The 13,152-nt window shown below is 41.5% G+C and overlaps 1 protein-coding gene across 2 annotated transcripts in view; it reads left to right on the plus strand.

Moving 5' to 3' along the window:
* The window catches only part of HPCAL1 (hippocalcin like 1), a 1,255,899-nt gene that overhangs the window by 123,011 nt on the left and 1,119,736 nt on the right, over nucleotides 1-13,152 (plus strand). The gene's annotated exons all lie outside the window — the stretch shown is intronic.

The following is a 13,152-nucleotide window of genomic DNA, read 5'->3' on the forward strand; positions in this document are numbered from 1 at the left end:
GCCGCGAGGCAGGTGCGTGGATTTCAGCATTGGTTCCACAGCTTCTCCTTTCAAGGGCCTAGGGACTCGATAGGGCACCATTTGACAGGGTAGGAGTCCCAGCAAGAGAGTCCAGGTGCTGGCAGAGGTCATCTTTGATGGCCCTGAGACTTCAAAACAGGGGGCAAGCTCAGTCCAAGCCCTTGGAGACACTTCACAAGCAGGAAAACGCAGCAAAGTCCAGTCTTTGACCTCTCTAAGGTAGAAGAAGCAACTGCAGGCCAACCCTGAAAGCGCACTCACAGGCAAAGGGGCAGTACTCCTCCTCCAGGTCTTCAGCTCTTCTCCTTGGCAGAGGTTCCCTTGATCCAGAAGTAACCTGAAAGTCTGGGGTTTTGGGATCGCTAGTTCTCCCTTTTGAAGTAGGCAAATGTTAAAGGAAAGTCTCACAAGATCCTGACTTGCCCAGGCCTGGTCCCAGACACACACCAGGGGGTTAGAGACTGCATTGTGGGAGTACAGGCACAGCCCTTTCAGGTGTTGGTGTCAGCCCCTCCCTCCCCACTCTAGCCCAGGAGACTTATCAGGATATGCAGGACACTCCCCAGCCCCCTTTGTGTCACGGTCTAGAGGGAATTCACAAACAGCCCAACTGTCAGTCTGACCCAGACATGGATTCCACAGGCAGGCACAGAATGGTTTAGCAAGAAAATGTCCACTTTCTTAAAGTGACATTTTCAAACAGACAATCAAAAAAACAATTCTACCAAAAGATATATTTTTAAATTGTGAGTTCAGAGACCCCAAACTCCAAATCTCTATCTGCTCCCAATGGGGAAACTGCACTTAAAAGATATGTAAAGGCAGTCCCCATGATAACCTATGGGAGAGATAGTCCTTGCAATAGTGAAACCCGAATTTGGCAGTATTTTACTATCAGGACATTGAAAACACACCAGTATAGGTCCTACCTTTTAATTATACTACAAGAGGAGGGACCGGGAGAATACTGGTCCAGTGTACAGCCTCCCAGGTATAATCAGTCTAAAAAATAAGGTACACTGTTCCAAACTGAGAAAGGAAATAACCGGGAGCCCTATATATTAGGAGCAAGAGCCCTCACACATCCAGTAGGATGTCATGCTTCATCATTGGGGATGCTCCTCGTCAGACTGGCGCTGCAATGTCTGACGGGCTTCCCATATAGGGGGCTCTTTGCCAGAGATCTTTTACAGTGACTGCCTTGGTGAGTTGTATGGTGGACAGTGCAGACCTACAGGCACAATATGAGCAGGAGAGAAAAAAAGAATAAAATTGGCTCAAAATCTAGAACATTATCCTGAATTTATTTTATCAATACAAGGTCTTGGCTACGTTAAACAGGCGGAGAGTGACAAACGAGAAATTATGCTCATTCACTCTCTCAATCAAAATGTAAACAGGAGGCAGGAAATTGTCATCCACCCTCTAATCATGGGTCAACATGTTTCGTGTCTCAAGGGTCCAGAGGGACCCATCAACGCTTCATCAGGACCAAAACTCAAAACTTCTCCTTTGGAAAGCACACAGACAACAATGCAACTAGATTGTCAGTTAACTAAGTACCAGTCACTTACTTAAGCAAACTGTGCATCAGGTTAGTCTAATAAAGTCGCCCGTCCCAAATTCTGAAAACGGCTCCCTAGGTATACATGTGCCAGGAGACTGGTGCAAATAGGTCATGCAGCAGGTCCTCAACTCTGGACTCGGGACCTACCACGAGGCAGTATTCCTTTTAAATAAACTGCACCCTGTCCATGGGACTACCTAGGGCCTATCTTAGGGATGGCTTACATGTAGTAAAAGAGAAGGTTTGGACTTGGCAAGTAGGTACAATTGCCAGGTCGAATTAGCAGTGCGGAACTGCACACACAGACCCTGCAGTGCCAGTTGTGAGACATGTTTACAGGGCTACTCGTGTGGGTGGCACGATCAGTGCTGCAGGCCCACCAGTAGCATTTGATTTACAGGCCCTTGACTCCTCTAGTGCACTTTACTAGGGACTTGCTAGTAAATCAAATAGGCCAATCAGGGATAACCAATCACAGTTCACACAGGAAGCACTTGCACTTTAACACTGGTCAGGAGTGGTAAAGTATTCAGAGTACCAAAAACCACCAAAATCAAAGTCCAGCAAACAGTCAAAAACCCAGGAAGCAGAGGCAAAAAGGCAGGGGAAACCACACCAAGGATACCATGTTGAACAAGTAGCGTTTCATTTATAGGCTCTGGGTACATTTACTAGGGACTTCTAAATAAATTAAACTTGCGAATCTGATGTAGGTTAATTTTACTGTTTAATGAGTAAGCACAAGCACTTTGTGCACTTTACCAGTGCTAACCAGTGCTAGTGTCCTAAAGCCAACAAATGAATTTCGGCAGACAGGACGGGAGTAGGTAAAATGTTTAGAGGAAGACTATCCTAAGGACGACCAGTCGAACATACTAGAATGCTCCAAAATTGTTTACTGTCTGTGTTCATGAATGTGTTGTTGCTGTGCGCTCTATATATATATATATATATATATATATATATATATATATATATATATATATATATATATATATATATATATACTTGTATATATATATATATCTCACCTAGTATATAAAATATACTAGGTGATCGAGTATTTTGAACTAAAACTATTCTTAAATCAATTTTGGGTTGCCTGCTATATGAGTTTAGAAATCAGTTGTGCTTTAGAAACTGTTCATGGCCCTCTATTGTATAGCTGGAGGCCACTAGCAGTTTATGCCCAATACAATTTTTGTCGAATTGATGATCTCCTCAGCTGTTAAACATGATTGGTAGCAATACCGTCCTTTATTTGCTAATTTAAATAAAGAAATACCTCTTTTAATTTATGTGACATTGCATGGGCCTAGTTCTAAAGGACAATGGAGTACTTTACATAGAATTTTTTTTATTGTAACAGAAGTGCCTCAAGAGGTGTTGTAATGTAGGGTACGGTTGACACTATATTACCACAAAGAGGATTCATAGGGCCTGAAGAGAGCCAACATGAACTCTACATGAACGTAGAGACTGTATAAGGCAACACCTTAAACAGTTGTTCTTATATTTAGTTTTTTTTTAAAGGAGAAGACAAATGGTTTCTGGAAATCACAGGATTGTTGTTTGTGTTCATATGACGTTTAGAACCCGTTTTTCTGTATTTCCACATAAATAACTTGGCGATAAGACTTCATGTGTTAACTCATCAGTTTGTGAAAGCTGTTATGCGATAATCACTTTACCACCTCAACACTTTGCGCCTGATGTTTTAAAAGCTGATTGACCTTGCAGAAGCCTTTGCTGCACAAAAAATTGCAGGCATTTGAGGGTGAAAAACTAAATTGTAGTATATTCAACTGGCGCATTTCATAATACCTTAGCATCCAGTGGCGGGGGACATAATAGTCGGGCAGGGGAGGTAAGGGTGGGGAGAATGAACGTTAAATTAATCCTGACGCTGCTCAGAGCTGGAGAGAGCCTACTGCACACATGTTTGGCCGGCCCGAGACGGCCGGCCAAACACAAATGCGCTCTGAGGGGGAGTCCACTCCTCCTCACTGCTTTTCCCTGTGGTGCCAACCGTTTACAAGAAAATTATAATAAGCTGTGTTTATTATTATTTTCTTGTAAAGTTTTTGCTGCTGCTGGTGGAGGGAGGGGGCGATGCCGTAACGGAGGAGCATCCCCTGTCTGCAACTTCCATTACACCCTGGAGCTGGACAGCTAATCAGCCTGTTTCATTTGCGGGCTGCATCATAAGTACCATTATATGTCCCCAAGGGAGCCTTCTTTTCGGGAGCTAAGTCCATTCCTTGTGAAGATGTCCTGGTAAGCTGAACCCCCTACCCAACCTGCATCTCACCCTAGATTGCCGTAAATTGCTGGCGATAACATGGAGGTATTGTGGTACCTGGAGAACAGAGAAAAGCAGTGCACATTCTCCTACTAAGATTCTCCTGATTTTTCAACAGAAGCTCCACTGCTCAACTTAAAGATGTCTGGACTGGTCACTTGCTTTGTTGAGGGGGAAGCTCAATTGCCCAAAACTGTGAATCCTGCCTGCTCACATTATAATCTCTCAGCAACCTTCAATACAGTCAACCATGGCATTCTCATTCCTATGTAAAAAGAGAGTAGGAACTTAGATGACAAAGTGCTGAAATGGTCTGCACTTTTTAACCTCCATTAATCTCGGAGTTAAATCATTACGAATTTGGAGTATATCATTACCTGAAACCCTCCTCTGCCCCTGAGATCTTTTTTTTAATTTTTTAATTTTTTTTTTTTTTTTGCCTTTCACACTGAATCTTGGATGACTGGTCATCACATCATCGCCTCAAGCTAAGTTTAACAAGACAGAGTTTGCACTGATCTCTCTTCAATCTTCCAACATATGTCCAAGACTTGACTATGGCAATACCATTCTCTTTGACATTGGTAAATTTCACCTCATGACCCCATTCCCCAAAAAGCTGCACTTCTTGCTTCAGCTCACCTTTTTTCTGAGACTGGACGATTCGACCACATTACCCCTATTTTGCAAAACTTGAACTGGCTGCCTGTTGAAGGCAGATCTACTTTCAAAATTGAATGCCTAATACAAAACCTCATATTCCGTAAGCACTCTACCTGGCTGTTTGGCTAAAAATCTCAAGCTTCTATTGGCATCACAGATCTGATACTCTTACTTGAGAATAGAGCTCTATTCCTTCCTTCATTTGCACTTCTCAAGCATTTTCCTCCCTTCTCGCTAAATTCCTATTTTCTTGAGTTTCTGGAGCATTACCGTACTTTTAGCTCGATTCTTATCACATTGCAAAATCCTCTTCACCAGCAACTGTTTTTGCACTGTTTATCATCTCTGGCTGTGTGTTACCTGCAAACTCCATGACTTGGCCCCTCTTTCAATCTGATATACTGTATACACATTTGTATTTTGACCCTATTTGTATTGTGCTTTGTAATTGGTTCTATAGTGGTCTGCTCGTTAGCATTACCTTATATCTTGTTTCTTCTACCTTTTTGTTTATTGGCCACAACAATTGTACTTTTAATTACCTTGTGCTTTCTATCACGTGAATCTTTGTATACTGACCCTGCCCAGTTCTGTATTTGTATGACTGGTCTTTACTGGAGAGGATTCACTCAACATTATATCAGTACACCAAGTTTATGCTGACCTCTCATTGTCCACGTAATTGTAATACATACCTATTCTTGGTCCATTGTAAACTTCTCTGATGCTCTTAAGCCTTGTATCCACTACACAAAGCTGAAAAATCATAATCACTATAGAAAAGAGTCCATTTGTGAACAAACTAACATTTTTGCACTACATTGAGAAACTCAGGCTAACATTCCTCTTCAGCAAAACAAGGGGTGGAGCCTGGACAGACACACCTGACATCCCAGCTTCTGTTAAGGAAGCGGGAGGAGTGCGGGAAATGGAGTTTCTTATGCTGCCTATTCTGGGAAACCGCTCTAAAAGCTGTATTGCCCGTAGAGAAATAACAGTTGTTAAATATTAATCTCATAAAGTGCCCTTGTTTGCGGCTTGAGCCCATCAATGCGGGGGTAGGGAGTGGGGGAGGTAAATAACAACAGTTGCTATTATCCACAAATGGGGCAGTAATGCTTAAGTACTAGTACGGAGATTTCTTGTGAATCACAATGAAAACACTGTGGCCCAGAAGTACCCATTACTCGTTATTTGCAAGGAAATACTTTGTGGTCTCACACACGTTCGCACTGCTTTGAAACTTTACCAACTGCCCTTGTCGGTCGGTAACCATTCACAAGGTGAAAGCTTCCATTGTACAGACGACACCCGTGGGGTTCAAGGTTAGCAGGTATTGATGGCATGGATTACTTCATACTCAATTTGTTGCCCTTCCACAAAGTGCTACTGTTATTCTATCTTCCTCCAATGCAACCACTGCCCCATTAAAAGCACTGATCTCTGTATTTGCTTCTGGCTGCAAGGGTCTGCAGCAGGGATTCTATCTCATGAATACTGATTCATTCTGACACGCCTCTTTTCACTGTTCTGGACTGCGACCTTCCGCATCATCTGCAAAAGAATCTGGCCAATAATGCATCAAGCCCTGTATCTCAGTCACGAGTCTAGGCCCTCTGGCTCTGGCTAATAACCAGAGTCCGGTGCATAAATGGACCCGACAGATGTGATTAACATGTTTTCTTTCAGTACCTTACTGCAAGTCTTCATTCTGTAATATTTTTATTTTGCCTCTGGCAAACAGCGTTTGCATTTCAGGCAGGCTTTGCTGCTTCTAGGCTTAGCTGAGAGGTGAAAGTTTTATGTCCGATTTTCAATGGAGCTACAACCTGGTTGACATTTTCATTTCGTATTCTACTATAGTTTGCTTTCTCCGTTATTACATTTTTCGTGCTAAAGTACTGCAACAGGCCAGCGATAGATGCGCTTATGTGAAGGGGAATATATTACCATGGAAGTCGGGCATATTATAGATTCTGTTTTACCAACTGTTCAAAAAGGTGATAGAGGCCGTGCTTGAAAAATGATTGAAATGTTCATATGTAAACTAAAACTGTTGGGTAAATATGAAAACCCCTGTTGTGTGTACATGCTTATGTAAGAGAGAAGGGGAGGTTTCCATTTGAGCTGTCTGCCATAAAATAAGCCACATGTAGCACTACAGTGAATGTCTGCTTCTGCATATGTGTTTATATATTTCCCCACCTCCCAAATAGTTATTTGAAGTTTATTAAATATGGTCAAAAGACGTGGTCATACTGAGACTAATATTTCATATTGTCAAGTGAGCCACATAAGTCAATGAATTAAAAGGAAAAAGGACACATATGGGTAAAAGGAGAATGCAACACGTTTCCATTAGTAGCTTTAGGACTGGGAAGTGGCTGTGAAGGGTAACCAGTCAATGAGTTCCAGAAGTGCTCCGAGTTGGATAAGGGCATTCTTTTAATTTTACCAGTGCTTGGAGGATAAAGTATTTTTTTTTAATCAATCTAGGAGTGATCTTTACCTTTGACTACAATAAGACTTTGTTGTATAGATCCTCACATGGTCCATACTGTGTGATTTTTGGAGCATTTGTAAGGACAATGTTACTTTTGTCCTGGATTTGGCTCATGGTTCTGTTTTCATTTACTGCCGGTATTTCCACTTTAGATTTGACAGTGAAGCCCTTATCAAGGTAGAAGCATTGCCTCCCACATTAGGCCCGCAGATTAGTGCATTCAATATTTAGTCCCCTGTTAATTGCACTTCCTTGTGGACAGGGTATATATTCTGTTGTGAGATCTGTTTGGGAAGGTGGTGGGGGGATAGTTGGAAGCATTTGTGAGATATTTGTAACGAGAGCGGTTATTACTGATTCAGCTTGGCTCCTATGTACCTAGATCTTTGGGTAATATTCCTAGTTTCAGTTTCTGGCAGATGTTTGTTTTCTTGTAGTAGACTGAGTCAGTACTCTGAGCAGAGTTATTTATTTACTGTCTGGCTGCCAGACAATGAGGATGTAGGGAAGGTACAAATCTCCATAGGGCCATTCTGCAGTTCTCCCTGTAATCTCTTAGGGCTACATGTACTTAGATGTGAAATGGTGATTTCCGAATTGCAATTAGGAAATCATTATTTTTAATGTACGAAATTCTTTCATTTGTAATTCCTAATGGGTCGCAAATAGACCTACCTCATGAATATTAATGAGGTAGGTCGCAATTTGTGACCTAATAGGAATCGCAGCCTTCAGAGGGATGGTGGCCTGCTGGGGTCAGCAGATCAACATATCGGTGATTGCTTTTAAATAAAGCATTTTTTTTTTTAAAAGCATTCATTCTGTTTTCCTTGAAGAAAAATGGGATGTGTTTAAAAAGAAGCAAATGAAACGTTGAAGGTTTTTAACATTTTTGTTTTTTATATAGAGTATTCAGTGGTCCTTGGGACCACTGCCTGATTATAACAAATATATTTTCCCAACCATACCCTTGAGGACCCTTTTCCACGTGGGAATGGGTTACCACCAACTTTCAATAGGTGGTAAATTATGAATATTTTATGACCGTATTTCGGTCACAAAACATTCGTACATACCGTCCCGATTTGGTATTAGGAAGCGACACCCTCAACACATCCCTTCCAAATATCGAATAGCAGAACCTAATTTGGTCTTTGTACATCCCAAAAAGCAAAGTTGGCGGCTGAAAATGGCCTACCTCTACGAATCGGTTTGTTTGCGACCTCAAAAATGTTTTATACATCTAGCTCTTTATCTTTATCTTTTTTTGGGTACCCACCAGGGCCATTTATTTTGAGTATACTGGAGGGAGAGACTCTTTATGGATTTTTCCATTAGTTTTCATCAGTTTAGTCAAATTATGAGGCATCAGTTGGCTTTGGCCTAATATTCCTGGAGAATTTTATTAAATAGCTGAAGAACACAGGGGAGAACTTGGGGATGTAATACATTGATCTGAGGATGGTGAGCCATCAAATATCCACTTGAGAAAATGGAAAACAAGTGAATCCTCTCTTGGGTCTCTCCACCTCTCTACCCCTTCTAGTCCAGGAGCAAACCCTGCTCACTTTTCCACAGATATCAGCAAATGGGCCTGAAACATTTGTGATATTCTTGCATTTGCTATCACCTGACAACTGTCTCGCTCTTCTTTCTGGCTCCACTTACTCCTGGCTTAATTGTTCCATCCCTACTGTTGTGTCCTCTTCCTTGATCACACTCATGCAAATGTTTGGCTTTGGGTTAGCTTGCTTTGGATCGTTTTCCCAGTTTTCAGCTTCACACGCATGCAACAGTGAGTCCCAGGCCCTCGATTACCACTTTTATTGTCAATTTGAGCTATGTACTTTGTTGTCTTTGTGCTATTGGTAAAAAGCTGATCTGTTTTTTTTCCTTTTTTTTTTTCTTTTTATTATTTAAGCAGATGCAAATCTTGAACAAAGTACAGAGATCGAGGCATATTATTACACTTTGTCATCCAAAACTTCATCGATACTTGATTAGCTAAAGACGATGATTATGATAACGCTTTTCATAACTCCTCATATCCTAGATACATCCTCTACCTCGAGAGTTGGTCCCCAAATATCCTTAAACTTGCATCCTGCACCTATTCTTTGTGCATAGAGCTTTTCCTTAGCCCGTACCACCTGCATCTTTGCCTCCCAAGCATCAAATGTAGGAGGAAGGAGTAATTTCCAAGCTTGTAAAATCAGTGATTTCACGATCAATGAGGCTATAAAAGACAACTGCTTTGCCTGAAACCTTAAGTTCGGATGATCCATAATTCCAAATAGAGCCCCCAAAGTATCTGGACTAAGTACACAACGTAGTTTCCTGCTAATCCACTGAAAGACTTTAACCCAAAAATCCATAAACTTGGGACAGGTAAAACACATATGCAGCCAGTCCCCGGGATTGTCATTACATCGTGGACACCAGCCTGAAAAAGTCGGGAATGCTTTTTTTATTTTGAGCTGGAGTGAGATATAGCATCCATTTCGTGAAAAAAGGCATTGTTTTAAAATGGCTCCACTAATCGCCTTATGAGACATGCTATTGAAAAACCTCCATGTTTTCAACTCGATTTTACACCCGGTGGACCTTTCGATCGTTGTTAAAAAAAAAAAAATTAAAAAAAAAAAAAGGAAATCATCGCAGTGCTCCCTGGAGGTTAAGGATTAGATACCAATTGCACAACCCCTGCTGGTTCCCATAGAATTCCTGAGAGATAAGAGAGGCGGGTTGATCTACTAAAGCAGTATAAGGAAGCAAAAAATTCCGAATCTGAAGATAAGAAAATTTTAAAAAGTCAAGGATATGTGCTCCAGCCTGACAATGATCCCAGGTCTTGACTTGGTTTCCTACTAAAACATCTGAAAAGCTGGTAAACCCCAAAATTAGCTATTGATTTAATTGTGCAGGAATCAGATATAGACCCATTATCCCTGACTGGGTCAAAGACATTTTATGATAAAACCCAAGGATTTGATATTTTTCTCGCCATTGTAAAAGCCTAGCATAAATTGCGGTAGGGACTTTGTATATAGTGCGCTGGGGTTGCCGCGGAAACTTGAGAAAAGCAACTAGCGGGCAACCATTCTTTGCTAGCATATTGAAATAAAAGCTAGGGTTAGGGGATGTGGCTGCTTTAGAGACCAATCCATAAATGCAGAGTCATAATATTTCCGACAGTTGGGAGGGGCCAGTCCTCCATCTTCAGCTGCAAGGGATAGAGTCTCCAACGGAACCCTTTGTTTTTTTTATTGGCCCCTACAAACTTTCGTAATAGCACATCAAGTTCTTTAAAGACATTTCGATGAATTTTGATAATCACGCTAAAATAAATGGACAATAGAAGAGGAAGAATCATCATCTATACCAGAGCTACACATCCAATAATTGATAGCGGAGAGGCTTGCCATTTTTGTAGAAGGTGTTGGACTTTTTTGAACGTCGGGACATAATTTAGGTCAAAAAGATCCAAAAAATCGTGGGAGACCTAGATACCCAGATATCTTATGGGGCGACGAAGACGATACTGGACCTGTATCTCCAATGGCAGAACATTCTCGGTGGTAGTAAACAATAGGGCTTCTGATTTAGAGTGATTGATCCTATACCCCCCAACTCTTTAAAGGCCATTATTGGGCAAAAGCCCTAGCCGTATTCAAGGATTCTGCTGCAAGATAGAGAATCATGTCATCAGCAAACAGTTTTAGTTTCAGGGCACGGATCCTAGGAGGAAGAATAGAAGCGTCTTGCCGTAGTGCTGCCGCTAAGGGTTCAATGAACAGCGCGAAGAGCACAGGGTAAAGGGGGCATCCTTGATGCGTGCCCCGCTAGACTTGAAGAGTTCCTGCTGTACGTGAATAGATAAGAATTTTTATTTGAGCTTTAGAATACATATTGCGCAAAGTCTGAAACAATTGGCTAGGAAATTTAAACGTTGCTAAGATCTGAAAAAGCACCTCCCATTGGACTAGATCGAAAGCTTTCTCAGCATCCAACATTATAATAGCAGTCGGTTTATCATTATTGAAATAGTAGGCTATCACCTGAATTAAAAAGTTGGTATAAGCCGCACTGGTCTTCATGAATTAGATCCTGCGCTATTTAAGTCAATCTTCGTGCCAATATTTTAGCAAAAAGTTTACAATCAAAATTTTATAAGCTGATCGGACAATATGAATACGGTTTCTGAGCTGGCCTGTCTTTTAAAAAAAAAAAAAAAACTGATCACAGTGGCTCTTGAAAAAGATGCGCGTATATCTGCCCCCTGATGAATACTATTAAACAGAGCAGGAGGCACCCGGTAATCTGATGTACAACGATTTTATAGACTCAGGCTTTCCCATTTGAGGAGGCCATTATTGCCTCCTTTGCCTCAGCTAGTAAGATAGAAGATATAAGGTTTGCCCTTGCAAATGTATCTAAACTGGGCAAAGTTATTGAATCCAAATACTGATTAACCAGCTGGACGTTGGTTGGAATGGAACAGGAATATACTTTTGAAAAGTGGAATACAAAAACTCTTTCCATATCTTCCGAATGACTTACCAGCGTATCCGACCCTTCATCAAAAATAGATTTAATGGTGTCTTTTTGGCCTTTTATTTTATTTACTGATCTTGCCAGAAATGTACCTATGTGTTCACTTTCTTCGTACCAACTGTTCAAGCTTGTATGCTGATTGATTATCTCACAAGATAAAACATAATAGCTTAGCCTGTGCCCTTCTTAATCTTAGAAGCACCTCTGGGTTGTGGGAAGACAGAAGGGCCCTTTGTGCTTGGTCAAGCTCTAGTTGGAGCTCATTGACCTTTCGCTTGTTAGATTTTACCATGAAAGCCTTATAAGATATAGTGTCTCCTCTTATATGTGCTTTAAGTGCTTCCCAGATAAAGAATTGAGATGCTGAGTCTTTGTTAACTTCAAGGAAGATGGTAATGGAAGTTTTAAGAGTCTGGACCCACCCTTCATCTACTAACAAAGATTTATCAAAGCTCCATCATGGACGAACTGCCAGCTCACCAGAAACTTTAGGATTGATCTGAGGTGCTGATTGGTCTGAAAAAGGATTGTCATTTATATAAGAATAGGTTTCATGGGAGACGGAACGAGGTTAGCGTAAAGTCTATTCTAGATGCCGTATTCTATTATTAAAAAATAATAATACGTATAGTCGTAATTCTGTAGATGGTCAGTCCTCCAGGCATCAACTAACGCCAGGTCTGAGATAAATTTAGCAACACAAAAGGATGATGGACGGAGTGCTGACAATGCAAACACTCACCCCCAGTCACAGATCTGGGTTTAATCCATCATTTTTTTGCTGCCCATGCCATTCCAGTTTGGACCCAGCCATATGCAAATCAGTCTTGACCCTGTTCCCCATGGGAACAGTCCAGCCCGAACTGCCAGGCCAGGTCTTGTTTCCAGTCCAGGGAGGACCTGGCCTGGCAGTTCGGGCTGGACTGTTCCCAGGAGTACCAGGGTCAAGACTGATTTGCATATGGCTGGGTCCAAACTGGGGTGGCATGGTGAGCAAAAGAACGATGGATTAAACCCAGATCTGTGACTGGGGGGTGAGTGTTTGCATTGTTCAGCACTCCGTCCATCATTCTTTTGTGTTGCCGAGATAAATTTAGCCAACCACTGAAAGACTTTAGGCTTATTCTGCTTCTCATGTTCACAAGAGGAATAGATCTGGAATTACATTAAAATCTCCACCAATGATTAAAAGGCCGGGGAGTAAACTTAGCACCTTATAAAGACTCTTGGGAGCGGTAGGATCGTCCTCTAATGGGCCATAAAAGTTTGCAAAGTGTATGTGATTATTTGAAATAAGAGTACTAATTACAACCCAACGTACCTGCGGGTCGCGATAAACCTGATATACCTTCCCCAGGGAATTCTTCAGACCCTGGAATAGCAACCCCTCAAACAGCGGCGTTAGCCGAAGCATAATCGGCCTGAGCAATAAAATTAGGGAGCTTTAGGTGCTTATTTTGGCACTTTAAATGTGTTTCCTGCAAGAAAAAAATCTGTGATTGTGAAGTCCTGAGCCAATTAACGCAGCAAACTTAGCTTGCT

Source organism: Pleurodeles waltl, chromosome 5, assembly GCF_031143425.1.
Source record: "Pleurodeles waltl isolate 20211129_DDA chromosome 5, aPleWal1.hap1.20221129, whole genome shotgun sequence".
Lineage (NCBI taxonomy): Eukaryota > Metazoa > Chordata > Amphibia > Caudata > Salamandridae > Pleurodeles > Pleurodeles waltl.